General features: G+C 41.1%; 1 non-coding gene across 1 annotated transcript; it reads left to right on the plus strand.

Annotated features, from left to right (window-relative positions):
• Positions 1-3,194: 3,194 nt before the first annotated feature.
• TRNAT-UGU (transfer RNA threonine (anticodon UGU)) lies at positions 3,195-3,267 on the plus strand. Its single transcript has one exon. It is a non-coding gene; the product is annotated as a tRNA-Thr (tRNA).
• Positions 3,268-6,894: the final 3,627 nt, after the last annotated feature.

A 6,894-nucleotide genomic window follows, 5' to 3' on the forward strand; every position in this document is an offset into this window, starting at 1 on the left:
GTTAGAGCATCGAACGCGTTATTCGAAGGTTGTAGGCTCGATCCCTGCTCATGGCTTGTTAATTTTTCATCTACTTGTCTTTCTTCAGATTTACATTCTATTGGTTCTAATAACTTACCCTGTACATTACTTGGCATTACTGTCTGTTAGATCTCTTTATTATTGTGTTAAAACACGTAAATCGAGCCCTTAGGTATACACTTCTTTCTCCAATTTCATTAAAACGAGGGTCTCAGACTGGCAGATTTGTTGTCATTAGGTTGTATACGAGGGACTATTAATCAGCTGCCCACTCGTTATAAGTTCGCGTGCTTCGTGATGCCAAACATGCGCATAAAAGAGTGTTTTCACACTCGTCACTTGGCTTATAGATGGCACTTACTGTCACTCCTACATCTAAATTCAAGTATAAACCCCCGAAAAAGGGGGATGGAGGGAAGGCCCCTGAGGTAGCTCAGTAGTTAGAGCATCGAACACGTTATTCGAAGGTCGTAGGTTCGGTTCCTTCCCACGGCTGGTTGTTTTTTCATCCACTTTTCTTTCTCCCTATTTACAATCCATTGGTTCTAATCACTTCCCCTGTACATTACTTGGCAATACTGTCTGTTAGATGTCACTAATATTGTGTTAAAACACGGAAAAACAAGCCCTTAGGTATACATTTCTTTTACTTAATTCATTGAAACGAGGGTCTCGTACTGGCAGACTTGGTGTCATTACGTTTTATACGAAGGACTATTAATCAGCTGCCCGCGCATAATAAGTTCACGTGCTACGTGATGCCAAACATGTGCATGAAAGATTGTTTTCACACTCGTCGCTTGGCTTATAGATGGCGCTTACTGTCACTTCTACTTCTAAATTTAAATATAAACCCCAAAAAATGTGGCTGGAGGGAAGGCCGCTGTGGTAGCTCAGTGGTTAGAGCATCGAACACGTTATTCGAAGTTCGTAGGTTTGGTTCCTGCTCACGGCTGGTTATTTTTCATCCACTTTTCTTTCTACCTATCTACATTCCATTGGTTCTAATAACGTCCCCTGTACATTACTTGGCATTACTGTCTGTTAGATCTCATTAATATATTGTTGAAACACGGAAAAACGAGCCCTTAGGTATACACTTCTTTCTCTATTTCATTAAAACGAGGTTCTCCAACTGGCAGACTGGGTGTCATTAGGTTTTATACAAGGAACTATTATTCAACTGCCCGCTCATAATATGTTCACGTGCTACCTGACGCCAAACATGCGCATAAAAGAGTGTTTTCACACTCGTCGCTTCGCCTATAGATGGCGCTGACTCTCACTCCTAGTTCTAAAGTCACATATAAACCAAGGAAAAGTGGTTAGAGGGAAGGCCGCTGTGGTAGTTCAGTGGTTAGAGCATCGAACGCGTTATTCGAAGGTTGTAGGTTCGATCCCTGCTCATGGCTGTTTATTTTTTCATCCACTTTTCTTTCTTCCTATCTACATTCTGTTGGTTCTAATAACTTCCCCTGTACATTACTTGGCATTACTGTCTGTTAGATCTCTTTATTATTGTGTTAAAACACGTAAAACGAGCCCTTAAGTATACACTTCTTTCCCTTATTTCATTAAAACGAGGGTCTCGGACAGGCAGATTTGTGTCATTAGGTTGTATATGATGGACTATTAATCAGCTGCCCGCTCGTAATAAGTTCACGTGCTACGTGATGCCAAACATGCGCATAAAAGAGTGTTATCACACTCGTCCTTTGGCTTATAGTTGGCGCTTACTGTCACTTCTACTTCTAAATTCAAATATAAACCCCCAAAAAAGTGGATAGAGGGAAGGCCCCTGTGGTAGCTCAGTAGTTAGAGCATCGAACACGTTATTCCAAGGTCGTAGGCACGATTCCTCCTCACGGCTGGTTATTTTTTCATCCACTTTTCTTTTTTCCTATTTACAATCCATTGGTTCTAATAACTTCTCTCTACATTACTTGGCATTACTGTCTGTTAGATCTCATTATTATTGTTTTGAAACACAAAAAAACGAGCCCATAGGTATACACTTCTTTTCCTTATTTCATTAAAACGAGGGCATCGTACTGGCAGACTCTGTGTCATTAAGTTGTGTACGAGGGACTGTTAATCAGCTGCCCGCTCGTAATAAGTTCACGTGCTACGTGACGCCAAACAAGCGCATAAAAGGGTGGTTCACACTCGTCGCTTGCCTTATAGATGGCGCTGACTGTCACTTCTACTTCTAAATTCATATATAAACAGAAAAAAATGTAGATGGAGGGAAGGCAGCTGTGGTAGCTCAGTGGTTAGAGCATCGAACGCGTTATTCGAAGGTTGTAGGTTCGATCCCTGCTCATCGCTGGTTATTTTTTTATCAACTTTTCTTTCTTCTTATTTACATTCCATTGGTTCTAATAACTTCCCCTGTACATTACTTGGCATTACTGTCTGTTAGATCTCTTTATTATTGCGTTAAAACACGTAAAACAAGCCCTTAGATATACAATTCTTTCCCTTATTTCATTAAAACGAGAGTCTCGAACTGGCAGACTTGTTGTCATTAGGTTGTATACGAGGGACTATTAATCAGCTGCCCACTCGTAATAAGTTCACGTGCTACGTGATGCCAAACGTGCGCATAAAAGAGCGTTTCACACTCGTCGCTCGGCTTATAGATGGCGCTGACTCTCACTCCTAGTTTTAAATTCACATATGAACCAAGGAAAAGTGGATAGAGGGGAGGCCGCTGTGGTACCTCAGTGGTTAGAGCATCGAACGCGTTATTCGAAGGTCGTAAGTTCGTTTCCTGCTCACGGCTGGTTATTTTTTCATCCACTTTTCTTTCTTCCTATTTACATTCTATTGGTTCTAATAACTTCCCCTGTACATTACTTGGCATTACTGTCTGTTAGTTCTCATTGTTATTGTGTTGAAACACGGAAAAACGAGCCCTTATGTATACACTTTATTCTCTTATTTCATAAGGGACGAGGGTCTCCAACTGGCAGACTGGGTGTCATTAGGTTTTTATACAAGGGACTATTATTCAGCTGCGCGCTCATAATAAGTTCACGTGCTACGTGACGCAAAATATGCGCATAAAAGAGTGTTTTCACGCTAGCCGCTTCGCCTATAGATAGCGCTGACTCTCACTCCTTGTTCTAAATTCAAATATAAAGCAATGAAAAGTGGATAGAGGGAAGGCCGCTGTGGTAGCTCAGTGGTTAGAGCATCGAACGTGTTATTCGAAGGTCGTAGGTTTGATTCCTGCTTACGGCTGGATATATTTTCACCCACTTTTCTTTATTCTTAATTAGATTCTATTGGTTCTAATACCTTCCCCGGTACATTTTTTGGCATTACTGTCTGTTAGATCTCATTATTATTGTGTTGAAACACGGAAAAACGAGCCCTTATGTATACACTTCATTCCCTTATTTCATTAAAACGAGGGTCTCCAACTGGCAGACTGGGTGTCATTAGGTTTTATACGAAGGACTATTATTCAGTTGCCAGCTCATAACATGTTCACGTACTACTGGACGCCAAACATGCGCATAAAGGAGTGTTTTCACACTCGTCGCTTGGCTTATAGAAGCGCTGACTGTCACTTTTACTTCTAAATTCATATATAAACAGAAAAAATGTAGATGGAGGGAAGGCAGCTGTGGTACCTCAGTGGTTAGAGCATCGAACGCGTTACTCGAAGGTTTTAGGTTCGACCCCTGCTCATCGCTGGTTATTTTTTTATCAACTTTTCTTTCTTCCTATTTACATTCCATTGGTTCTAATAACTTCCCCTGTACATTACTTGGCAATACTGTCTGTTATATCCCTTTATTATTGCGTTAAAACACGTAAAACGAGCCCTTAGATATACAATTCTTTCCTTTATTTCATTAAAACGAGGGTCTCGGACTGGCAGACTTGGTGTCATTAGGTTGTATACGAGGGACTATTAATCAGCTGCCCGCTCGTACTAAGTTCACGTGCTACGTGATGCCAAACATGCGCATAAAAGAGCGTTTCACACTCGTCGCTTGGCTTATAAAAGGCGCTGACTCTCACTCCTAGTTTTAAATTGACATATGAACCAAGGAAAAGTGGATAGAGGGGAGGCCGCTGTGGTAGCTCAGTGGTTAGAGCATCGAACGCGTTATTCGAAGGTTGTAGGTTCGATCCCTGCTCACGGCTGGTTATTTTTTCATCCACTTTTCTTTCTTCTCATTTACATTGCATTAGTTCTAATAACTTCCCCTGTACATTACTTGGATATACTGTCTGTTATATTTCACTAATATTGTGTTAAAACACGGAAAAACGAGCCCTTAGGTATACACTTCTTTCGCTTAATTCATTGAAACGATGGTCTTGTACTGGCAGAGTTGGTGTCATTACGTTATATACGAGGGACTATTATTCAGCTGCCCGCTCATAATATGTTCACGTGCTACGTGACGCCAAACATGCGCATAAAGAGTGTTTTCACACTCGTCGCTTCGCTTATAGATGGCGCTGACTGTCACTTCTACTTCTAAATTCACATATAAACCCCAAAAAAGTGGATGGAGGGAAGGCTGCTGTGGTAGCCCAGTGGTAAGTGCATCGAACGTTATTCGAAGGTTGTAGGTTCAATTCCTGCTCATGGCTGGTTATTTTTTCATTCACTTTTCTTTCTTCTTATTTACATTCCATTGGTTCTAATAACTTCCCCTGTACATTACTTGGCAATACTGTCTGTTAGATCTCATTTATATTGTGTTGAAACACCGAAAAAGGAGCCCTTAGGTATACACTTCTTTCCCTTATTTCATTAAAACGAGGGTCTCGTACTGGCAGACTTGCTGTCATTAGGTTGTATACGAGGGACTATAAATCAGCTGCCCGCTCGTAATAGGTTCACGTGTTACGTGACGCCAAACATGCCCATCCACTCGTCCTTTCGCTTATAGATGGCGCTCACTCTCACTCCTAATTCTAAATTTAATATAATCCAAGAAAAAGTGGGTAGAGGGAAGGCCGCTGTGGTAGCTCAGTGGTTAGAGCATCGAACGCGTTATTCGAAGGTTGTAGGCTCGATCCCTGCTCATGGCTTGTTCATTTTTCATCCACTTGTCTTTCTTCGGATTTACATTTTATTGGTTATAATAACTTCCCCTGTACAATAATTGGCATTACTGTCTTTTAGATCTCATTAATATTGTGTTGAAACACGAAAAAACGAGCCCTTAGGTATACACTTCTTTCTCTTATTTCATTAAACGTAGTCTCGAGCTGGCAGACTTGTTGTCATTAGGTTTTATACGAGGGTTTATTATTCAGCTGCCCGCTCATAACATGTTCACGTGCTACTTGACGCCAAACATGCGCATAAAGGAGTGTTTTCACACTCGTCGCTTTGTTTATAGATGGCGCTGACTGTCAGTTCTACTTCTAAACTCATATATAAACAGAAAAAAATGTAGATGGAGGGAAAGCAGCTGTGGTAGCTCAGTGGTTAGAGCATCGAACGCATTATTCGAAGGTTGTCGGTTCGATCCCTGCTCTTGACTGGTTATTTTTTCATCCACTTTTCTTTCTTCTTATTTACATTCGATTGGTTCTAATAACTTACCCTGTACATTACTTGGCATTACTGTCTGTTAGATCTCTTTATTATTGTGTTAAAACACGTAAATCGAGCCCTTAGGTATACACTTCTTTCTCCAATTTCATTAAAACGAGGGTCTCAGACTGGCAGATTTGTGTCATTAGGTTGTATATGAATGACTATTAATCAGCTGCTCGCTCGTTATAAGTTCGCGTGCTTCGTGATGCCAAACATGCGCATAAAAGAGTGTTTTCACACTCGTCACTTGGCTTATAGATGGCACTTACTGTCACTCCTACATCTAAATTCAAGTATAAACCCCCGGAAAAGGGGGATGGAGGGAAGGCCCCTGAGGTAGCTCAGTAGTTAGAGCATCGAACACGTTATTCGAAGGTCGTAGGTTCGGTTCCTTCCCACGGCTGGTTGTTTTTTCATCCACTTTTCTTTCTCCCTATTTACAATCCATTGGTTCTAATCACTTCCCCTGTACATTACTTGGCAATACTGTCTGTTAGATGTCACTAATATTGTGTTAAAACACGGAAAAACAAGCCCTTAGGTATACATTTCTTTTACTTAATTCATTGAAACGAGGGTCTCGTACTGGCAGACTTGGTGTCATTACGTTTTATACGAAGGACTATTAATCAGCTGCCCGCGCATAATAAGTTCACGTGCTACGTGATGCCAAACATGTGCATGAAAGATTGTTTTCACACTCGTCGCTTGGCTTATAGATGGCGCTTACTGTCACTTCTACTTCTAAATTTAAATATAAACCCCAAAAAATGTGGCTGGAGGGAAGGCCGCTGTGGTAGCTCAGTGGTTAGAGCATCGAACACGTTATTCGAAGTTCGTAGGTTTGTTTCCTGCTCACGGCTGGTTATTTTTCATCCACTTTTCTTTCTACCTATCTACATTCCATTGGTTCTAATAACGTCCCCTGTACATTACTTGGCATTACTGTCTGTTAGATCTCATTAATATATTGTTGAAACACGGAAAAACGAGCCCTTAGGTATACACTTCTTTCTCTATTTCATTAAAACGAGGTTCTCCAACTGGCAGACTGGGTGTCATTAGGTTTTATACAAGGAACTATTATTCAACTGCCCGCTCATAATATGTTCACGTGCTACCTGACGCCAAACATGCGCATAAAAGAGTGTTTTCACACTCGTCGCTTCGCCTATAGATGGCGCTGACTCTCACTCCTAGTTCTAAAGTCACATATAAACCAAGGAAAAATGGTTAGAGGGAAGGCCGCTGTGGTAGTTCAGTGGTTAGAGCATCGAACGCGTTATTCGAAGGTTGTA

The sequence above is a fragment of the Rhipicephalus microplus genome, chromosome 1 (genome assembly GCF_043290135.1).
Source record: "Rhipicephalus microplus isolate Deutch F79 chromosome 1, USDA_Rmic, whole genome shotgun sequence".
NCBI lineage: Eukaryota > Metazoa > Arthropoda > Arachnida > Ixodida > Ixodidae > Rhipicephalus > Rhipicephalus microplus.